A 12905-nucleotide genomic window follows, 5' to 3' on the forward strand; every position below is an offset into this window, starting at 1 on the left:
CCTCAGCAGCATGCTGTCTGATTGGTGGGTCATGCCAAATGACAACTTCGGTTTCCAATGACATGGGATTAGATCAGTTAATAAGTACATTGTATTTCCCCAAGACCTTCCCTTTATACCAAGGAGGTAAGAAGTATACATGCGACAGGATACAAGATCAGAGGAACTTCCATCAAGAGAAGAATAAATGCTGGATGGACAGAGATACAAAAGACATGCTGTAGGAAGTAATAGATTTAAATTAACAGGTAAGGATGCCATATGCATGGTCTGTTCATCTGGTTCAGTATCAGCTTCAGTACGGACCTCTTATTAATGGCTTGAAGGTCTATGGAAGGGTAAGTGACTTACAAGGCTTTGGCAAAATTTTATATAGCAAATATGTAGAATGTGGCTTTTCAGTGTGACATTTAAGACTTATTGGCAAGCATACGGTTATGTAAAACTGTATGCAGTGGACATTTGTAAGAGAGAATGTCCACATGATTTTGGCAGTGGTACTAATGAACCCGTGAGCTGAGTTGCAGCATTCAAGCTTCCATCTAATGCTTAAATGTACAGCGTAAGTTGGAAAGACTACTCTTCTGTGACTACAATAAAATGGGGTAAGGGTAGTAACACTGCATTGCAGATTTCATCATGGCTGTTACCGCGATATGTCTGTGTTTAAGAAGATGGTTATGTGTTGCATTCTCACAGGAAGCAGGGAATAAAGCCACTTACTAAACTGTTAGCATACAGCTACAGCTTAGGAATTGTGTTTGAAGTACATTGTCATTTGGATGGGATTTTCTTCTGAGATGTTGCCTGTGTTTTTGCTTGTAGTTAATTAGGTGATTTAAACATTTCAGATGTGTACAGTATGGTGAATTGCATCTGAAAATTTAAAAAATGGCATTTTTTTATACACCCAAGTAATTTCTATAGCATTCACAGTTGTAATATCTCAGCTTCCAGTTTGCACCAGTCCTGTATAGAGATCTGTATTCTCCAGGACAAATATAAACATAATTGATTTTACACAGCCATTCCATTCACTGTCAATCTGGTATTTCTCTCTCACTCTCTCTCTCTGTCTCTGCCTTTTCCTTGCCTCTGATCAGCATCTCTTTGTTATACAGGACCTTGCTTTAAATCCATTGGCTCCCCTGAAATGTTTTGCATGTAGGCCAATTAGGACATCTTTGATCCAGTTGCAGCATATTGTTATATACATACACCAAATGTCTGAACCTGTGGTTCCTCTCGTACTGAGCAGGATTACTATCACAACACATCAGCAATAGGGTAAAACGAACCTGTCTCAAGACGGTCTAATCCCAGCTCACGTTCCCTATTAGTGGGTGAACAATCCAATGCTTGGTGAATTTTGCTTCACAATGATAGAAAGAGCTGACATTGAAGGATCAAAAAGTGATGTCACTATGAACGCTTGGGTGCCACAAGCCAGTTATCCCTGTGGTAACTTTTCTGACACCTCCTGTGCAAGAAACTTGGGACAGAGCATATGAAACTGGTAATTGTTATCAATGCCCTTACTTGGTAAACAAACTTAAATAAATAAATATATACATGCATACATAGAACAATATGATAGAACAAGATATAATGAAGACATTTTTCCAATATCTGTCTATCTCTGGACATGTTTCCCTCTTGAATTTTACCATCTTGGATTTACAGGATTCTCTTACTCCAAATGTTGCCACTATGCTTTCAATGCCATTTAAACCTAACATTAGTGCATTTCAAATATCTTTCCTTATTTCAAAGGATATCCACACATTTTCCACAGTAACAATGTAAGCTACAAATTCTGCACACAAATACTCAGGCCATCCCCAAATTATTACTTTTCTTTCTTTGGTGTTTTGTGTATTATTGCTACACATGATTTTACTTCTTATGCTTATCCAATTTCACAAACTGCGGTGGTGGTGCTGCGGTAGCGTTGTCGCCTCACAGTAAGATGTTGTCCTGTTCGATTCTCAGCTGGAGTATCTTTTGTGTGGAGACATGCATGAATGGGCATACCTTCGTTGAAGGTTGTGCGTCAGGGCTGGCAACTCAGCACTTAAAAATCTACTGCCAATCATTAGCAGACCAGAGTTCCACTGTGGTGACCCCTAACCAGGAAAAGCCAAAACACACAACAACGACATGCTTATCCAATTTCATCTCGTCCATCTGCATGCTCTCTGATCTTCCTGTGGTCCTAGCTGTTCCTTTTTAAGCTGATCCTGTGAACTGTGCATAACCATCTTTTGGTGGCTGCCACACATGAATGTTAACTTGTAGTGTGGCATACAATGGTTTGTCATGGATGCATGTTCAGTTCAGCAGGTACTTCCAAGTCACCAGACCACCTCTCTGTTACTGTGGCACATGCATCTACCTGACCGCTAGTTGAGACTACATGTTGCAAAGTGCTACATCTCCTTCCATCCTCTGACAAAGCTGAGAAGAAGTATGGAAACTTCTCTGTCAACTACATTAGCAGTGAAGGCTCATACAGGGACCCAGATATGTAACTGTGTTTCTTTCAGAATGTAAGGTTGCCTCACATCTCTGTTTAAAGTGTTGCATTATTTTATATTCAAGGCCGCTATTTTCCATTATTTTCTTAGAACATGTAGCAAAACTCCAGAAATTGAACTACCTGACTACCAGTAAAAATAAGGGTTTTACTGGACTTTTTCATTTTCAAACAGTTTACTTATTTGTAAGAATTAGAATCTTAAACATACACTTCTAGGATCTGTAAATGCATTGAAGATATATATACATATATTTTCCCTTGCGAATGTTTATCAATTTGCAGTTGTTATTCCCCCAGAGTCTCTAAGTGCCTGTGTCCTGTATTGTTAAGAGGTCAGTAGTACCAAATCTAGCTTATGTTTGAAAATGTAAAATCGTTTAAATCTGCCCCTGCACTCACCTAGAAAAATGGACTGAACACTGGATTAATCTATCCTAGCATAGGTGTTGCCCATATCTGATATCCCCTTAGCTTGCAGCTGTTCAGAAAATGAAGTCCATCTCTTTCTTTCTCAAATGTCCATTGCCATTTTAATATAGCCACATTCCGTACATCATCAGTCCACTACATATACAGTATGTACAGAAGAATATATGTACTGATGTAAGAAAACTTCAGATAATTTCACTGCTGTATCTGGAGACAATTACCAAGGTTGATGATAAACTGTTTATTTAAATTATTTAAAAAAGCAACTGCAGTATAATACTTTTCTGTAATATAATTTGAGCTATGTAAAGCCAGTGTGATTGGAAATTTAAATTATATCTTATTTCAGGCAGTAGTTTATTGAGTTAGGTTTTTGTGCCAGCATAGTTCTCAACTTCTTTACTCAAAAAAAAAGGGTAAAACCAAAAATAATTCATGATAAATACTCAGAACGAGGTGAGAAAATTAAATATTACTCTAATTTACTTAAAATTTAACATCAAAAACATGCATTTTCTAAACAATAAGAAGTATTAAACTCTAATTTTTGACTTTATTAACTAATTGTGATTTGCAGTAATTTACCAGAGCATCAAACATTACATGATGAACAGGGCAAAAATATGAGGCAAAATCAAGGACATTTTGCAAAACTAAGCACATCTGAGAGGTATGCACATCTCCTTTGATATTTCCTTCACCAACACAGACACATCAAAGGAAATTGTTCTTTTTCTCCAAATGTCATGACTCATATGCAGCTATAATAAAGTGGACACATGTGACCCTGAATGAGTCACTTAACCAGAAAATGTTCCTCGGCTGACTACGGAATTGTTCCATATGGATCCGTGTTCTACTCTGTTTAACAAATGTATTATTTTGTTTATTTTTTGAGGGTCCCTCTTGCATTCAATGCATGTTTGCGAGGAGGTTCTAATCTGCACACAAATGACCTGCATCTTGAATTTCAGTAGAATTGTTCTGTCTGATTCTGTTTGCTCAGAAGGTGTTTGCTGAAAAATGGTCTGATGAATAGTGTTACAACTGATATATAATGAAAACTGGCATTCAGAGTTTGTCAAAGCTGGGCATGTTATAGAAGGTTTTTCTGTCCTGGAATTATTTACAGCTTACATGATTATTTACTATATTTTGTAACTTAACTTGGTGTAGATCAGTGTGTGTGTATGTACCTTTAAGAAGCTATCCAGGGGCTTGCACAAGTGTATAAATACTAAGCACGTGTAAGCTTGACTGCCATTTTGTAGTTAGCTGTTGAGATGTAAGCATGTATGTATGCAAGGTCTGTCTGTTAACTAGTTCATTTATATTTTATGATGCTGCTATCCATCTTGATGTATTTCTATGTATTAAAGCATCTAAACAAAATACCCCGCATGTTTGTCATCTATGTTAGAGAGGGATGAGCAACACAGTGTCAGAAGTTACATGTCTACAGGAAAGTGTCAGAAGTTACATGTCTAAAGGACATGGTGTTAGAGGCTGCATGGCTAAAACAACTTATGGCACTTGCTTGGAACTGGTGGAATACAGAGGAGTGAATCATCCCTACAATGTGCATACTTTGCAAAACAGGTCAGAAATGAATATCAGATATTAAAACTTGCTCAGCAGTATTTCTTATTTACAAATATGAAACGAGGCATAAAGAACATTCTAAATGATATTTGCATAAACCAATATGCACAATATTGATAAAAATATTCAAATTACCATGGAAAATCTTTGAAATAAAGTCAGAATTGCATAAAACTAATAAAATAAAGGGAAACGACCGCATTTTTCAATATGTGCTTAGTGAATCTGTATTTTTCGTATTAATCAAAGATATCTGAGTTATCAGAAATGTATAAACTGTTTGCAAGTTTGTGCAGTGTAACAGTAATGTTTTTATGCAGAATACAGCCATTACAGAGCATATTTTGTAAAGTACAGTATTTCAAAGAGTTTATTGTGCATCTGAATTTTATTACAAACTCACAGAACAGTTTATCCATACATAATTACAAGGGACATATTTTCAGTGTATTTGTACATACTTTGTTGGCATGGCAGACAGATTTTGAAAACCCAGTGCACTTGTGTTTGACAGTAATATTGCTGAGAACTGGAGAGTGTTTGAGCAAGAGTAAAACATTTTCATACAGGCTGCATTTTCTGATAAAGATGAGCATACAAAGGCATTTATTCTGCTTAATTTAGCTTGGTCAGAAGCTATAGAAAGGGAACGTTCATTTGTGCATGCACCTGCTGTCTATACAGGAGAGAGGGAAAACCATTGTATTTTTGTATTGGCTAAGTCAAGGGAGGACACTGAGTGCTTAAAACATAAATTTAGAGAAATGTGTAACCCCCAGACAAATGTTACAATGGAAAGGCACTTATTTTACACAAGGGATCAAAAGCCTGGTGAAATTTTTGCAGCATATATAACTGACCTGAGAAATAATGCTAAAATGTGCAGATTTGGTGACTTAAGGGATGAGTTGATGAAAGATATACTTGTGTGTGGAATTAAAGATGATGCTGTGAGAAAGATCTTGCTTTGTGACAGTGATTTAACTTTGAACAAGGCCATTGAGATTTGTCAAATATATGAGCTCACAAAACAGCACACACATATGCTTACAAATGAGAATAGCTCTAGAAGGCACACTGATAAAGCTCATGTTGATAGTATGCAGCACATAGTTAAAAGAAACAGGCCCAAGCACATGGTAGCAACTGTAGCCCCTGCAGCACTCACTGGTAAATCTCAGAACTTTCCAGTAAATTCCAGAGTTCGTATAGTCTCAGTGAAGCATAAGATGAGCCAGCAAACTCAAAGAATGGGCCCCAACCTACTTTCATTGCCAAATGTTGTAATTGTTGTGGAAGTCATGAATCTAAGAGGGAAAATAGTTTAGCTTTTGGTCAGCAATGCCACAAATGTAATAACTGGAATCATTTCAAAAAGTTTTGTAAATCAAAAGGCCTACATTCTTTTATTAAAAGGGAACACTTTAAGAAATTAGTTGATCAATTGAGTCTATATCACATTATCAAAACTTTACTTAATCAAATCAATAAAGGTTGAACTGTATGATTGATTAAGTAAAACATCGAATAACGTAAAAAAAAAAAAAATTAAAAAAAAAATCTAAATGGCGTAGGCAGGGGGGCAAGCTCCCCTGCACTCTCCACACCCTCCCCACTTAAATATACCAACTCCAAGATCGCTCTACATTGAGGTAAAAGGAAATCTCCCCTTACAGAGATTTCCATTTACTTGCATGATGTTCTACACTTTCAATATTGTTGTGCCGACAATATCAGACTCGATATTGTCAGCTTACGACAACGTGAAGTAGTCCCGATCAATTAGAAAGCTGCAACCCTACTCTTTGTGCTCATGGTGTGTCAGTGCTTCATGAAACAGACAATGCAGTACATTTAAGGGCAAAGAATGAAGCATTTTGTATTGTTCGGATAAATGGCAAATCCATAGAGCTCAAAGTTAACACTGGTTCCAAGTGCAATGTTATATCAGCAGAAACATTTGCTAGAGTGCACCATGGTGAAAGGCTTGATTTGGCAAGGCGTGCGAAGCTTGTTGCTTATGGAGGTGAAGAAATTCAGACTGAAGGCTGAGTAGTGCTTTCATGATACTCTGCTGGAAGATGCTATGATTTGTTATTCTATGTAGTGAAGAGGCACATCCACCCATTTTTAGTGCTGAGATAGTTTGAAAATGGGACTACTTTCATTTAATAAGGTAGTCCACCAAGTTAGCTTGAAAGACCACTACTCTAATTTTGCCCAGTATATTTTTTCTTCCTATGCTGATCTTTTTGAAGATAAACTAGGCAAGCTTCCAGCTGTGTACTCCATGAAGTTAGACCCAGAGGTCAGTCCACTTTTCAGGTCAGCACGTAAAGTCCCAATAGCCATGCAGTACATAGTCAAAGTCAAATTAGATAAAAATGGTGCAACGCAAGGTGTATTTTGTCCATCTGAAACTCCAACTGAGTGGGCATATTCCATGGTGCTAACTCATAAGAAAAGCTCAGATGACATCAGAATATGTATTGATCCATGGGATTTGAACAAAATGCTAAAAAGACCTCATCATCCAATGTGCACAGTCGAAGAAGTCACAACCTTGATGCCAAATGCCACTGTTTTTTCTGTCCTAGATGCAAAGAGTTCATTTTGGCAAATTCAGCTTTACAAGAAATCATCATTGCTCACTACTTTCAGTCCTTCATTTGGCAGGTACAGATTTTGGGATAAATTCTGCAAGTAAGTCTTTCAGTGTGCAATGGAGCAAATTTTTTCTGGGTATCCGTGTGCTATTATAGTAGACGGCATACTAGGAGGTAATGGTGAAGGTGAATGTGACAGAAACCTCAGAAAAGCTCTGGAAAGGGCAAGTCAAGTGAATCTTAAGCTCAAGCCACACAAATGCAAATTCAGGCTACAAGAAGTTACTTACGTTGGTCATTTATTCACCAGATCAGGCCTACAACTAGACCCTTCAAAGCAAACAGCCATTTTCGAGATGACAGCTCTAGACAATGTTCAAGCCCTGCAATGTTTTTTGGCATGGTTAACTACCTAGGCAAATTCATTCCAGACTTGAGCCAACTTTCAGCACCGCTTAGAGAGCTGACACATAAAGATGTAGCATGGTCTTGGTTAGAGCAACACCAAAGAGCATTTGTTGTCCTGAAACAGAGAATTGCTAGTCCACCAACTCTCAGATACTATGATGTTCACAAATCCGTTACACTTTCCTGTGATGCTTCGAAATTTGGACTAGATGCAGTCATTCTGCAAGAGGATCAACCTGTTGCCTATGCATCGAGAACTCTTACCTAAACTGAGATGCAGGACACCCAGATCGAGAAAGAGCTTTTGGCAATTGTGTTTGTGTGTTCAAAGTTCAATGATTATGTTTCTGGTAGACCTAGCCAGATTGAAAGATTGAAACAGACCACCAACCTGTTGTCACTATCTTAAGAAAACCTATGTATTCAGCTCCAGCCAGACTGCAACGCATGATGTTGAGATTAAAGTATAATTTCAATCTTGTGTACAAGAAAGGCAAACTTCGTTATCTTGCTGATACATTGTCCAGATTGTCGTGAAACACCACAGAATAGCACAAGAGTGAGAACCTTGATTTTGAAGTCATGGAAGTGAGAAATCTTTCTTCCATGCATCTTGATCTGCTGAGAGATCACACAGTCACAGATCCAGTTTTACAAAGGCTCAACCACTTTATCAATCAAGGATGGGCATCAGAGCAATCCAGTTTTCCTCAAGAAGTGCAACCTTTATTTTCATACTGAGATGAGACTTTGTCTCACAAAGGTATCATTATGAAAGGTCCAAAAGTAATTGTTCAAAAGTCCTTGCAACCAGAGTACATTAGTATCTGCTAGTATTTTGGCCTACTATGTCACTAGACATTGAGAGAGCACTTTCATATTGTGTCATGTGTAATAGTACAAAGCCACATCAACAGAAAGAACCATTTCAGCTAAACCAGATTCTGGAACTACTTTGGTTGACACTAGCCACCAACATCTTTGAGTGGAATGGTCAACATTATTTTGTGTTAGTAGACCTTTACTCCAATTGGTTTGAGATTGACTTACTTCTAACCTAGCATCCAGTACTGTGATTACTAAGATGAAGCATCATTTTGCAGTACATGATAGTCTACATAAAGTTATTTCTGACAGTGACACACAGTTTACAAACTAACAGTTCAAAAGATATGCTGAAGAATGGGACTTTACTCATGTCATAAGTAGTCCTGAGTACCTGCAGTCAAATGGTTTGGTAGAAGGTGCAGTTCAAAGTGCAAAACAGTTACTAGAGAAGTCAAAACAAGATAATGGTGATATTTTCCTGAATCTCTTGAATCTCAGAAATGTTCCTCGTGATAAACACCTTGGTTCACCTGCTCAGAGACTTGTGTCGAGACAAACCAGAACCACATTACCTATCAGTAGTCAATTGTTAGTTCCATGTGTCAAGAACAACAGATCAGTGAAAACCAATCTGTTGAAGAAGCATTTAACCCAGAAGTCCTACTACGATAAAACCAGCAAACCATTCAATCCATTATGAGAAGGAGTGGTAAGGATGCAAACATCCAAAGGTGATGATCGGATTGGTGTCGTGAAGAGTATTTGCCCAGAGCCAAGATCATACATTGTGGAATAACAAGGAGCAGAGTTTAAGTGGAATCTGAAGCATTTAATACCGGTGTCCTAGCCTATACCACAGCACATAGCCTGTGAGAAAGACTCTTTATCTCACAGTGAGTTGTTCGGTGTTCCAATTCCAGAGGAAGTTCCAGAGGACATTCACATTCCTGTGATGAATCCAGAAGTTCCTGATATGAACTGTTCAATGAAGACTGTCCTGTTGATAAATTTGGTCCAGATTGTTATGTTATGAGATATGGTCGCATCTCTAAACCCTGTGACAGATACAAGGCAATTTGGAAATGAACATTGTGTTTTGTTTCTAATGTCTATAGTAATGCATGTCTAAATCTAATGCTGTTTTTTTACAAAGGGCAATCTTTTTTTAAGAGGGAGGATGTAGTTCACTGTGTGTGCATGTACAGTTAAGAAGCTATGCAGGGGCTTGCACAAGTGTATAAATACTGAGCACGTGAGAGCCTGACTGCCATTTTGTAGTTAGCTGTTGAGATGTAAGCAAGTATGTATGCAAGGTCTGTCTGTTAACTAGTTCATTTATATTTTATGATGCTGCTATCCATCCTGATGTCTTTCTATGTATTAAAGTATCTAAATGAAATACTCTGCCTGCTTGTCACCTGTGTTAGAGAAGGATGAGCGACCCTGGGTAAGTAGAATGTTACTGCAGAAGTCCTTCAACCATGATCAGGGCCAGGGGAAATGCTGGATACATTGGCAATTTATAGTAGCTGATTGACCAGTATGTCTTTGAAAGGAAACTAGAACACCAGCTATAAAACCATGAAAAGTTCAAAATTTATTTTATTTATTTTATTTTACATTTGTTAACCGGGCTAGTCTAGCTGGATATATGTCCATTTTCAGTAGAGGCCCGAGGAGAAAAGCTCCACTCATACTATATTTCAATGGGACAATTTACAGAGTACATAATTAAGTACAAAGTGAATTATCATTTAGTAACATGAATAAAAAAGCCACCACTCTACTGCCAAATAATAACAAAAGTGTCCAACGAGATAAAAGACCGGCTCCGAAGCCACTTTCCAACCACTTTAATGTTGCAACATTAAATTGGTTGGAAAGTGGCTTCGGAGCTAGCTATAAAACCATATGGATACTGTGAAATCATATGAGCTTCAAACAGACAGTTATCTTTGATCAGTATTAAACTCAGTCAGGACCCCATATAAGCAGTAATCCCAACTGTTGTGTAGTTGTAGGTCGTAAAATCTAGGAGAGTGCACTATGATAAAGTATTTACATTTATTACTTTCCTTCTCTGGAATGCTTTTCATGCAATCATACAGATAACTACAACAAGGGGACTATTTCTGGCCCACCAGCTAGAAATCAGTATGATTTGCTTCTGTTTTAGTATTATGAAGTATTCTCAAATGCACCTATTAGATGCTTCCTTATTTTCCTTGGAGTGTAATTTAAATGAACAATCTGTTGAAATGCATTTTCTCCTGCATCATTGTATTTCCTTTGTCAGGAACAGGGGCCTGACCTTAAACTTCATCATACTATTACCTAATAAAGTGATTTATGGATAGGATTTGACTCTTACTACTGTCACAAAACATTATGAGGTGTAGGATATGCAAGGGATTGCTAAACGTAAGAGTTTATGGTAAATGCGCATTTATGCCTTTGGCAATTACTGTCACCTAACTTACCTAAGTAAGCTTTAGAATGTCAGATATAGAACAGGGCTATAACCCTTGACTCTCCATTACTTCACCCACCTCCTCTAGAACCTTGTGTCTTCTAGTGCAGTCAAGTCAACAGTAACTGAGGCTTAGTCAAACTCTTTTCTCACACACACACACACACACACACACACACACACACACACACACACACACACACACACACACACACACACACACACACACACACACACACACACACACACACACACACACACACACACACACACACACACACACTCTCACAATGTTTCCCAGAAGAGGTTATTGATACAGCTGTAGTGACAGTATCCCTTTCCTGTATTCCTGGTACATGCTGCCATCAGACAGATTACTAATCTGATATCAAGATCTGTTACTGAGCTCTCTTCTGATGAGCCAGCCAATATATTAATTTATAATAGTTGATGCTCAGGCAGTCTCTCTCCTAAAAGATGAATACCAACTGCCACACAGTACTGTGATGATGTCTTTCACTAATAAAATAAGACATCAGTGCCTCTCTGGTGGCATAGACAGATAAAGACCTGACTGTGGTCCAGGTGACCCAGGTTTGATTGGCAGCACTGGTGACTGATAAAGGGGCAGGTTGAGATGGGTGTGACCATCCTCAGGAGAGGACAGTGCCATGGGCATCTCCTGTGTTGATTCCTGATGGATTCTGGGGAACTCTCATGGCACGAGACATTGTCCGAAAAGAGGAGGTGAGGGTGCACATAGCTGAGCTATTGTGGAGGTGGGGGCAATACACCACGATACTCCCACTGCATACCTGCCCCATTGGGAAACCCCCAACAGATGCAGATGACTGAGACCCCTTTGATGCCCTTAAGTTCTACAAACAGCCCCAGTGGATTAACGGTGCAAGTTGGGGGTGGAGTGGCTAGTATTTCTGGACTGGACATGGGGCACTGTGAGGCAGTGATGTAAAATGATATAGGGGAGAAGAAAACTAAGATATCAACCACAAGCTTTTATGAATGAATAATTGAAAACTCCTTACTTTTAAAAACATTTGGTTTAATTATACATACAAGACAGTGGCTATAATTTACAGAGGAGCACAGAGGGTGTGCACAATGCCAGGGATTAGAGGGATAATTGCTTGACGTGACTAAAACCTAATTAAGGGTCTAACAGCCAAGAAACATAATTATTAAACAGAGTGTAAAGCCATATAATAAAGTAGATTGACAGAATTAACAGGTAGTGCAGCACTACAGTAGGATACTAGGTGATCAGTTCTGCTAAAGTATGCATAGGCAACATGCGCAATGTTACAGATACATTGTTGCACTGTACCTCAAGGCAGCAGACCCAGCAGTTTGTAATACTGTGGCAGTGAGTACTGAAACATGGCAGAGAGCCAGACACAGAACAGCATAGCACAGCACTGGACAGGAACTCAAATGTGAATGTGCATACCAAAGTAACACATGTACACATTGTATAAATTGGGGAGAAAAGGGAGCAGAGGGGGAAATAAGTAAAGGGGAGCACAGTAAACAGAAAGAAAAGGACAAGGGTGGGAAATAATTAACAGAGATGGAGAAAAGATGATTTTCCTCAAGTGGAAAGAAGGGAGAAGGGCAGTAAGTAGTTGCAGACCAACAAACAGAACATGGACACAAACTGACATGGGTGATAAACATACAAAAATGGAATGGACACAAACAGATAGATGACAGACAATTGGAGATGGGGAGAGCTAGACAATAAACAATAGATAGGTAATGGCATAAAAGGCAGGGGGGGTGACACCAGGATGTAGATAGGGTTGGCTGCTATCATGGCTGGCTGCCAGTCTGTCCCAGAGGGCAACATCTGGTTGCTAGCATCATGGACTAGTTGCTGCTCTGGTGGTCAGATAGTAAGGCCCCTCTGGCTGAGCAGCTCATCACGTCACACCAAAATGCACTCCATATTGCTGGTGTGGGCTTCTGGCTGTCAGCTCACCTCAGCAGCCCCAACAGCCTGTTC

Source organism: Protopterus annectens, chromosome 1.part1, assembly GCF_019279795.1.
Source record: "Protopterus annectens isolate FY-2018-M chromosome 1.part1, PAN1.0, whole genome shotgun sequence".
Classification (NCBI taxonomy): Eukaryota; Metazoa; Chordata; order Ceratodontiformes; family Protopteridae; genus Protopterus; species Protopterus annectens.